The sequence below is a fragment of the Prionailurus viverrinus genome, chromosome D3 (assembly GCF_022837055.1).
Source record: "Prionailurus viverrinus isolate Anna chromosome D3, UM_Priviv_1.0, whole genome shotgun sequence".
NCBI classification, from domain to species: Eukaryota; Metazoa; Chordata; class Mammalia; order Carnivora; family Felidae; genus Prionailurus; species Prionailurus viverrinus.
The window spans coordinates 69718627-69729939 of record NC_062572.1 but is presented as its reverse complement, the minus strand read 5'-3'; the positions used below and the strand labels follow the sequence as shown (position 1 = coordinate 69729939).

General features: G+C 46.8%; 1 long non-coding RNA gene across 1 annotated transcript; it reads left to right on the top strand.

The window, feature by feature from the left end:
- The first annotated feature begins 4464 nt into the window (after nucleotides 1-4464).
- Nucleotides 4465-9742, top strand: LOC125148612 (uncharacterized). The gene is made up of 3 exons (XR_007145657.1): nucleotides 4465-4487; nucleotides 4938-5206; nucleotides 9643-9742. It is a non-coding gene; the product is annotated as an uncharacterized LOC125148612 (long non-coding RNA).
- Nucleotides 9743-11313: the final 1571 nt, after the last annotated feature.

The window sequence follows — 11313 nt, the reverse complement described above, 5'->3', positions numbered from 1 at the left end:
ATAGCAAAGTATCACAGACTAAGTGGCTTGAACACCAGAAATTTATTTCCTTGCAGTTCTGGAAGCTGAAAGTCCAAGGTCAAGGTGCCAGCAGGGTTGGTTTCTTCCGAGGCCTCTCCCCTTGGCTTATCATCTTCTTCCTATGTCTTCCCTCTGAGTGTGTCCGTATCCCTGTCTCTTCCTGTAAGGACATCAGTCAGTTTGGGTAAGGCCCACCCTAATGGCCTCATTTTAGCTTAATTACCTCCTTAAGGGCCCTTTCTCCAAATACAGTCACATTCCAAGGTGGGGGGGGGGGCGGGGGGGGGGCGGTGGTTAGGACTTCAGCATATGAATGGGAAGGGGGTGTTGGGGGGGGGACACACTTCAGCCCATAACAAGGTTTGAGGAGTCTTGAAAGGTGAGCTGCACTGTGCTGTTTTCAAATACCCTTGAGGAGATACAGACTTCTTTTCCTGGGGCGCCTGGGTGGCTCAGTCAGTTGAGCATCCCGCTTCAGCTCAGGTCACCATCTCATGGTTCGTGGGTTCGAGCCCCGCATCAAGTTCTGCGCTCACAGCTCAGAGCCTGGAGCCTGCTTCGGATTCTGTGTCCCCCCCCCCCCACTCTCTCTGCCCCTCCCCTGCTTATGCACACTCTCTTTCTCTGTCTCTCAAAAATACATACATAAACATTAAAACACACACACACACACACACACACACACACACACAACTTTTTTCTTTCATCTTTGGTGAGAGAAGTGCAGAGAATTACCCGGGGTTGAACTTAGGAGAGTGAGTCACTTGTGAGACAAGCCAAGTACCCTCTATCTCCCGTAAGATCTTTGTGTTGTGGCCCATCTGGACCCCTTCTGAGGCATTCACACACTGTTGCTCAAGTGTGGATAAACCGTACTTCTCTGCATACGAATCCAGAGGGGAAGCTACCCGTTGAGTGGCATGGCCCCCTGAGCCCAGTTCAGTGAGTGCCCTTTGGGGGGGATGACTCCAGGGCAAGTTCTTCCCAACCTCACTCTATAAGGCTGAATTGAGTTGTGGCCTAGAACATGTAAAAGGAAGAAAGAATGATGGGGTGGGGGGTGGGGAGCCTCGGGACCAGGCCAGGAGAAGTATCTGGAATAGAAGATCCAGCCTGCCATTTACCACTGTGCCCTGGGTGGTGAGCTGGGCTGTCTCTCAATAATCACCTGGGAGCCCTGGAGCTGGAGGCTAGGGCTTGGGCTCTGTCCTCCAGGGATCTGCTGGGGCATGCTGGAGGGACGCTGGAGGCATGCTGGGGCATGCTGGAGGGCATGCTAGGGCTGAAGGGAAGAGGGAAGCCAGCACCCTGGCTACAATGGCATCATTGCCACAGGTCCACATTGCCCCACCTTAACAGGAATGATTGTACCCTCACGGCTGCCTGTGCCCTCTCTCCCTCCTGTCCCCTCCTCCCGCCCCTTATTCCAGTCAACTTCCTGGTTGTAGCCCAAAGCCTGACGTGTGACAGGACAAACTTTCTGAGGTAGTTTCGGGAAGAATGGGGACATGTTCATCCATGGGGGAGATGTTCCGCTTCTGCTATCAAGAGGCACTGCCTTCCCGTCAGGCCCGGCTCTGACAACCTTTCGTCCGCCGCTTACACTTCTGCCAAGCTTTGGCCATGTCCTGCCGGGCCCGATGAACAAATCTGGGCCCACGTCACTGTTTCTGACCAATAGAGAATGAGCTTGATTGCCAGCGAGGAGGGCGATGCCTTCTTGTCAATGGTGGGAGTGGCAGAGGCAGAGAAGCCTCCAGCTGGGCAGTTTGGACGGGCACGCAGCATCACGCTGGGCCAGCTGCAGGTGTCCCAGATGGCCAGCCTGGAATCTGTTTGTCTCCGTCGCCAGGTTTTGTTTATGTCCCACTGTCGATACCAGCCCCATCGACTGCGTGTTGAGCGCCTGGGCACTCCTGAAAATGCACCAGAGGGCTTCCGGTTGGCGGTGACATTTTAAGAAATATGTCACGTAAAAAGGAGATCAAACGAGACAACTTCATTGTGGGAAGCATCGCAGGCCAAAGGGAATTAAACTATATCCTGCCTACTGACAGCATTTGAGGATGTCAGATAGGAACCTAATATTCTAAAAGGTAAGAATGTTTTTATAACCACAGGCTACTTGAAATAAAGACTAACACAGAAAATCTGGATTGCGTGCAACTCCAGGAACTCCTAGAGAGTTGGTTAAAACGTCACGTGATTCCGTTTATATGCAGTTCAAGAACAGGTAAAACAGGTAAGTGGGGCGGGAAAAGTCAGAAATGGTCACCTGTGGGAGGAGTTAACTGGGAGGGGTGGGAAGGAACTGTCTGCAGTCATGGAAATGGACTGCATCTTGACTGGGGTGGTGGTTACACACGTGGAAAATTCGTTGAGATACACATACACTTAAGGTTAGTGCACTTGTGTATGTGTGATAAACCTCAATACAAAAGTGAAAAATTTTTTCCAGTGCCTTCTGTATGCCAGGTACTGCTCTAGGCACTCAGGATACACGTTTCTGTGACACAGGCGGACAGCCAGGCAGTTATAACATGGTGTACTAAGGGCGGCTGGCAGGAACTTCCCGATGCCTATCTGTATCCATTTTCTCCTCCGGGGAGTAACAGAATCCTGACACTTAGCTGGGAACACTGCTACCCAGGGCAGAGGTTATACCTCCAAGCTTTCTTTACCCATGTGTAGGCCCCAGATTAGCTTCTGACCAAAGAGATACACGCGGACACGCTGTGTGGGGTGCCCGGGGAAGACTGCACAAAGGGTGCGACCGATTTTTGGTACCTTGGCCCCTCCTGGTGTCTGCAAGGTGGACCAGAAGGCTGCATTTCCAGCTGCCATTTTGGATCAGGCGGTGACCTTGAGGGTGAAAATCATGCAGGGAGGATGTTGGAGCAGAAAGAGGAGGGAACTGGGCGCCTGGATGGCTCCGATGGGTAAGCTTCCAACTCTTGATTTTGGCTCAGGTCATGACTTCACGGTTTGTGAGATCGAGTCCTGTTGGGGGCTCCACACTGTGCGCTGCCTGCTTGGGATTCTCCCTCTGTCCCTCCCCTGCTCACGTGCGCATGCGCGCGCGCTCTCTCTCTAAATAAATAAATAGACGTTAGGGGGAAAAAAAAGAAAGCAAGCAAGAGGAGGGAATGAATGGATCACTTTGTGGAGCCGCCATGCCAGCACCAGACTGCCTGCCTTCAGGCAGTTTTTTCTGTGAGTGAGGGTGTAAGTTACTATGTCTCAAGTCTGTTACTCACAACCCCCCCCCCCCAACCCCAATCACTGGTTAAGATAAAGGTAAACACAGGGTGTCATGGGAGACACGTAAGGCTCTAGCTGAGCATGGATGACAGGCTGTCATTGGAGACAATTTCTTAGACAAGGTGTCACTTGAGCAGAGTCTTGAAGGACAAGAAAGCTTAGCTAAGAGGTATAATCAGTCTTTTAAAATGCTTCCGTGGGAGCCCCATCCAGGTAGGAAAATCTACTCAGGGTTGTTCAAATCAGGTCAAAGAGACACTCTCCTGCCTTCAAGGGGCTGGTAATCTGCTCTGCCTCTTGGATAAGTAGCAACTGACAATGCCTCACTTCTAGTGGCTATTTGGATATTTTTTGATAAAACAAATAGGTGAATCTGTATTTTTTATTTGAATCGGAATATACTCCATATTAAAACAAAAGCTCTATTTTATGCTTAAAGGTCATTTGTGTTGTTGTTGTTGTTGTTGTTTTTAAACTCAAAATTTAATGGTAAGACATGAAGACCTCTATTTTAGAAATTTTACGGACGCCTGGGTGGCTCAGTCGGTTAAGTGTCCGACTTCGGATCAGGTCATGATCTCACGGTTTGTGAGTTTGAGCCCCGTGTAGGGCTCTGTGCTGACAGCTCAGAGCCTGGACCCTGCTTTGGATTCTGTGTCTCCTTTTCTTTCTGCCCCTCCCTCACTTGTGCTCTCTCAAAAAATAAATAAATGTGAAAAAAAAAAATAAAGAAAACCTAAATAAATGCACTGAGATGCTCATTATTGTTAAGATATCCATTTCCTTCAAATTGAGACCTTTCTTCATCTTTTAATGTGACCAGCTCATGCTATAATTTCCCTCTAAGTGCTTTCTGTGCATTCCACAAATGGATGGGTTTTGTTTTCATTTCCATTCCATTCCAATTCTTTCCTAATTCTCACGTGACTTCTTTGACTCCTTGGTTGCTTGAACGTGGTGTGCACAATATATAGATATTTGGGAATGGTCCAGACACCTTTCTGTTGTCTATTTCTGGTACAATCCCGTATGGTCTGAGATCATACTTTCTATGATTTCACATCTTTTAAATTAGTTGAGGTGTGTTTTATGGAGTATCTTAGTCAATATTCCATGTGCACTTGTAAAGAATGTGCATTCTGATGTCATCATTTGGAATGTTCTAGTAACTCAGTGGGGTCAAGATGGTCGATAGTGTTGCACAGGTCTGCTAAATCTTTACCGGTTTTCTTTTTATTTGTTCTGTTGATTAGCATCACTGTGTGCTAAGGGATGGGGCTGGGGTGCCAGAAAGATTTTTCTGTGTCTCTTCTCTACTGTCAGCTTTACCTCATGCCTGCTGCACAGAGGGAGCCTCCTCCTCATCATTCCCTTGCCTCTCCCCCAGTCCAGACCAGTGTCACTTGTTCTTTGGTTCTTGCCTGCCTGGTGGTGGGTATGGAGGGTGTGGAATGAGGTTCTCTGTCGTCCGGACTCAGCCCCAGCCTTAGGCAGGCACTGCTTTCTCTGTCTTGAATTGGGGCTTCCCTAGTAAGCCTGACCTTCCTCCAGTAATAGGAGACTTGATGGTCAGGCCCAGGACTGCATCCTCTGGGAGTAGAGACTTTGGTCTTTTCCTTTCCTCCCGTTTCAACGTGTCTTGCCCTGTGCTCTAGAGAATATAGGGCTGCTGTCCTTCCCCAGTGGCTTCATGTCTCTTATTTCGAGAAAGATATGGGTATGGTCTCACACCTTTCCTCCAGCCATGTCTGCTCCCCTCTTCCGGCCCTGAACCATGGAGGAAGGTTTTCTCTGGTCTCCCACCTTGCCCCAAATCATCCATGAAGGCCTAGTGGAGCTTTATGGAGAGGAGCTTCTGAATCGTGGCAGCTCCCTTACGTCTGCAACTCCCAGGGGATCTGTGGGCTCGTGCCGGTCACACTTGGTAAGTCTCCAAGCATCTTCGCTGGATGCTTCTTCTTGGCTTCTACAGTGGCCTTGTCTTCCTCCTTTGTTCAGTTACAGGTGGGCCAGTGCTCATGTCCTGTCTCTCCCCGGGGGGGAGTCTGTCTTTCCCTAGATTTCATGTTCATCATGTGGTCCTGTGGCCTCAGTTTTTTTCAATGAGTTCCAGAAAAGTCATGATTTTATAGATTTGGGGTTTTTTTTTTCCTTGTTGTTAAGGCAGGAGTGACACTTTTTTTTTTTTTTTTTTTTAGCTTTCTATATTCTAGGTGGAAGCCAAAAGTCAAAATATATTTTTAGATGATTCACTTTTATCCTGAATCACTTTGGGTTCTTTTCAAATACCATATTTATCCTCTATGGATGAAAACTCATTACCATCAAAATGATTCTCAAGAATCCGTGCCTCAAAATCTGTGGGACATTCCCAGAGCACAATCCCAAACACGTGTTCATGGCTGAGCACTGTGTCATAACTGCACAGTTTCTCAAGATGAGTACTCCCAGCAGGGACACTGACTTCAGTGTTCCAGCTTTTTTTTTTAAAGTTTTTATTTATTCACTTAAGTCATCTCTACGCCCAACGTGGGGCTCGAACTCATGACCTGGAGATCAAGAGTCGCCCTCTCTTTGAGCGAGCCATCCAGGTGCCCCGAATATTCCGGTCCGAATGGGTCCTTATAGTCTCATTACTGCATGGATACAGGAAACCTGAAACATATTGTCTCCTCGATCTCAGTAAGATGAACTTCTCCGAACCTCAGTTTCCTCATCTGTAAAAAGCAGGCTAATAATAGTTTCCAGATCAGAGGGCTGTGGTGAGCATATAAAGAACTGAGCACAGTCCAACAAGAAGTGCTGAGTGGGGTGCCTGGGTTGCCCAATGGGTTAAGTGCCCGACTCTGGCTCAGGTCATGATCTCATGGTTTACGGGTTCGAGCCCTGAATTGGACTCTGCACTGACAATGCGAAGCCTGCTTGGGATTCTCTCTCTTGCCCTCTGTCTCTGCCTCTCCTTGACTTTCAAAATAAATAAACTTTTTTTAAAAAGTGTGATGCAAATATTACATTTATTGTTATGTGATGCTAAAAATACATATTTATTACTTAAGAGAGAATGACCATACATTATATTGCCCTTTGTGAAATCACTTTTTTTTAATGTTTATTCATTTTTGAGAGAGAGAGAAAGAGGCTGAGAGAGAGAGAGAGAGAGAGAGAGAGAGCAGGGGAGGGGCAGAGAGAGAGGGAGACACAGCATCCAAAGCAGGCTCCAGGCTCTGAGCTGTCAGTACAGAGCCTGATGCGGGGCTCGAACTCACAAACTACGAGATGATGACCTGAGCCGAAATTGGACGCTTGACTGACTGAGCCACTCAGGTGTCCTGCCCTTTGTGAAATCATTAATAACACCCCATTTCCTAAGCATCCTGGTTTGGACAATAAATTATATATCACCCTCCCAGGATCCCATAGCTAGTGAGTTCAAGTAGTCGGGATTTGAGCACAGGTCTCTCTGAGTCAGAATTTTGGGAACCACAAGGTTAAAAGCAAGAAAACTCACTAGGGCAGAAGCCAGGAATTCTTTTTTTTCTCCAGTCTTCTGCACAGGCTCCATTCCAGGATGTTCCCCAGACCAGGAATAAAGCATCCAGTATACTCTGTATGCAGAAGGCCTCCCTCTCTCCTTATCGACTTCCTGTCCTAGCCTGTGTTGTTTTGTTTTGTTTTTATTCCTTGCACTTTCTAATCTGCATAGTCCTTATTTCAATCCCTTTACAATACTCTCACTTAGGATTTCGCAACTGGCATTTAAAGGCCATTTTGTCTCAGTCCAGAGAAACCCCCTTGAACTTTAGAACATTAAAAAGAAAACAGTTAGGATCTGGTTAGTGCGTTTTAGCCTAGAAACTTCAGATCAGTGTAGGGGCTCCAGGGAGCTAGGCAAGGATTCCTCTTCGGGAGTAAGAAAAGGCAGGTGGAGTCATTCCAGGGCTTTCCTTAAGGTGCTGGGGTAGAGACATTCCCTTTCAGGCATAGGGGTTAAATGGGGGGAGAGTGGAAGCTTGGAGCCTCTGGTGACATCTTTTCCACTTCACGGGGGTTTGGGAGACGGATGCCATCATGGAGGAAATGAGAGCCAGAGGTGGAAAGAGACTCCTGATGAGTTACGGCCTGCCCCTTTGTAGCTGAAAGAGTCCAGATTACTACAAGGAATTCTCTGGGGAACTTAGTGACAGTCAAGTAGTTACCTAGGTTTGTCTGATGGGCATTGTCGAAATATATCCGATAGTGACACTACCTTGCTGTTTATCGAACGCCTGTCGAGGTAGACTGCTCTGGTCATAACCTCCCTGCGTCCTCCCTTCTGAATGTGCCTTTTGCCGCAGCTCCTGGCAACGGGTGGAGTCGATTTCTCCACTTCTTGAATCTCGGCTGGCTTCTGACTTACTTTTGTACATGAGTATGGAGCACAAGGGACAGTGTGCCAGTTTCAAGTCGAGGTCACTGCCGTGGGGAAAAAGCCCAGGCTGGCCTATTGGACGATGAGAGACCACGTAGAAGAGGGCTGTGGCACCCCGACCGCAGCCAGTCGACTCACGTGGGTATGAGCCACCAAGCCTCTGACCACGGATGCACGAGGGAGTCTGACGAGGGCCGGAAGAACCAGCCGACTGAGCCTCGCCTAAATTACTGGCCTGCAGAATTGTGGGCTAAATCTATGGCGGTTGTCTGAAGCCACTAACTTTTGGGGTCACCTGTTTCCTAGCAGTTAGCTAACTGGTACTCTTATTATGACCGAGGTACTCTAGAAGCATTAATCAAGCGCACTAGCTTTGGAGACAGACAAAGCTGATTTTGAGTCATGGCTCTATAGCCTCCCAGCTGTGTGACCTTGGGCAAGTTTTTTTTTTTTTTTTTTTTTTTAACTGTCTCTGTTCAGATTTCTCATCTGTAAAATGGGTATAATCGTGGTTACGGAATTTTGTTAAAATAAACGGGATGAGGCTTGTGACGTACATAGCACAGTGCCTGTGGCACACGATAATTTCTGGTACTCACGATCTATCTTATGAGCTAGCTGGTGTGATACTCACTTTACAGATGAGGAGACAGAAGCTCAGAAGGCTGATTTGATGATAATAATAGTGACTAAATATGGAGGGTCCACTAGGGCCTGAAATGTTCATAAGCTACTTCTTCCAGAATTGGAACCCCAGGATCTGTAGGTGCAGCATAACCCACGTGAGCCCGGGTGAGCAGAGGGTCTGGTGGGGGTCAGGGTGGGGGCAAGAGCCCGGCCTCTCACCTCCTGGAGAGGGCATGATGACTGGGCCTTCAGAGCTTCCAGACCAGTGTTCCCTCGGGGAGGAGGAGCTAAGCCTGAGAGCTGGAGAGCAGGAGAAGGTCTAGAAGATTCCAGGGAGGTGCCACTTCATCCTCACATCAGCTTTTAGCGAGTACTGACAGGGAAGGGGCCCTGACAGGTGCAATTCCCCACTTTCACGTTCTGCTTCCCACAACTGGGTCATTTGCTGCTGAGTCCCATGGGGCACCTTGTCTAGACTCTCTCCCTGCCATGGTCCAGACAAAGCCAGAACAATGAATCACAGAATAAATAGGTCTTGGACTCGATGTTCTTCCAAAAGTCAGAGTGATTCCATCCCAATTCTTACCGCCAAAATTATTCTTACACTCATGTACTTATATGGTCCTTCTGCCTGCTGTCTTCAGTTTCCCCTTCCCTCCTCCTCCTCTCTCTGCATCTTCCATCTCAACACGTGCACACACACACATGTACACAGGCACTGTCTTCTATCACAGTAATATTTAGACTTAGGGTTTTCGTAGTGTATTTTATTTTTTCTTTATTATTTATCACTGCCTGAAATTTTCTATGTATTTATTTGTTTAATATCTATATTCTTGCACTATTATATAAGCTCCAAGAGGGATGTTTTATTCCTGATATAGCCCCAGTGCCTGGAACAATGCCTAACACAGGGTGGGTGCTAAAAAAAATATTTGTTGCATGAGTGAATGAATGAAGTAGGTGTGTGTATCAGGGTGGGAGTCACAGTTTCGGGGGGGGGGTGCATGATGGGTGGAAAGTCAACAATATCTTGTGCTTTCAAAGCACCTTTGACTTTTCAAATCATCCTGTGGACGGTAACCTTATGGGATGCTCACAACCACTCAGGAGGTACTCAGGACTGCAATGTTGTTCCCACATGACAGATGAAGAAGATTCTAGAATCTGTTAGTGGAAAGCTGACTAATTTCCATGTTCTCCTAAAGTGGAGATGAAAAAGCAGAGCATATAGGTGGAAAGTGAAGGCGAAAACAAAAGCAGTTGACAAACGTACTGCCATTTTGATTTTGTTGGTCATTTTTGTCCTGATCCTTCTCCTGCAGGCAAACACCAACCCCCAAACTAACTTGCTCACAAACCGAAGGCAAGCCCTGTTGTCGTACATGGTTTTTTGCACAAGACTTAAGAAGAGATCGTTTTCTGTCTGCGCTGTCATACAAGTCAAGGTGATGCGTTTTGCCTTCCAATAAACTCTCGGAATAATGACAACACCAGATTTCTATTTAATTTTTCATATTTGGGCAACTTTGGATGAGGTTTGGTGACTTGAGCTATTTTTAGAAACACTACGAAGAATGTTCTTTCCTTTCGCCATCTTTGTTGTTGAACCAGCCTTCCTCCCTCCTCTACTTTCTTTGTTAAGGGTTAGTTTCAATCTCCACCTAAATATTTTTGGGAGCCTCAGCAGGGAGTGGTGTTCTGACAATGTGGGGGCCAGAGCATTCAGCTGACTCTGGCTTCTGCAAACTGGATATGCGCCTGAGAACTTTCTAAAGAAAACACACAGATCGACGTGCCCTGTTTCTTCTGGTTGACCACGTGCTGGTACTTGTGGGTACTTTAGGAACTGGGATATGGGAACCTTCCTTGTTGCCCTTAGTGACTTCTCACATCCATCTCTTTCAACTTTTATTTATTTTTGGGATAGAGAGAGACAGAGCATGAACGGGGGAGGGGCAGAGAGAGAGGGAGACACAGAATCGGAAACAGGCTCCAGGCTCTGAGCCATCAGCCCAGAGCCCGACGCGGGGCTCGAACTCACGGACCGCGAGATCGTGACCTGGCTGAAATCGGATGCTTAACCGACTGCGCCACCCAGGCGCACCCCCATCTCTTTGATCCAAGGCCTAGTCGTCTACCTGGAGAGCTGTGAGGATTATCGCAATGCTGTATTATTTCAATACAATCCAATTCCTGTTTATTGGGCAAAATGTAAACGAAAACTCTAATTTGGCCAAGGAGTAAGTTAATTAGAACAATTAAATAACAAAACAATGTGGTCTATAGCCCTCTCACCCTCACTAATAATTATCAATGTTTAAAATACTGCCTGACTTAGGGGCTTCATAAATTTTTGTTGAATGAATGAAGTAATGTGCTAAATGCCGAAAGGGCAGTACCCCAGTTCAGGCCTTCTTAATGTGTCCCATTAGAAAAAAAAAAAAATTTTCCTAATGGCATTCCAATCTCTCACCCTCTCCTACCTCATCCATTCTTCACCTTACTGCTGCTGTAATCTTTATGAACAGAAAGTTTGCTTGTGTCATGTCCAAGTCTGAAACAAGCCTTAGAACAAGTGTAAAATACTTTAGCCTTCTCCATGGCTCTTTAGTGCCATCAGGATAAAGTTTATTATGTCATTCAATTATTCACTGAGCCGAAGGCCTCCCCAGGATGTTTTATTAACTGTACTTGAATATCTCAAGCGACAAGGATCTTGCTATGAACTTGTCACATATTTAGGCAATTTTGTGGATGAAAGAAAGAGCCAAGACTGGACACTAGAACTCCTGTGTGTTAGGGTTCTACAGAGAAATGGAACCAATAAATAGGTAGATAGATAAGTAGATGGATGGATAGATAGATGATAGGTAGATAATTGATAGATAGATAGATAGATAGATAGAGAGATAGAGTAGATGGATAGATAGATACATAGATACATAGATAGGAGAATTATGAAAGGCACTAGTCATGCAGTAGGGAGGCCAAGA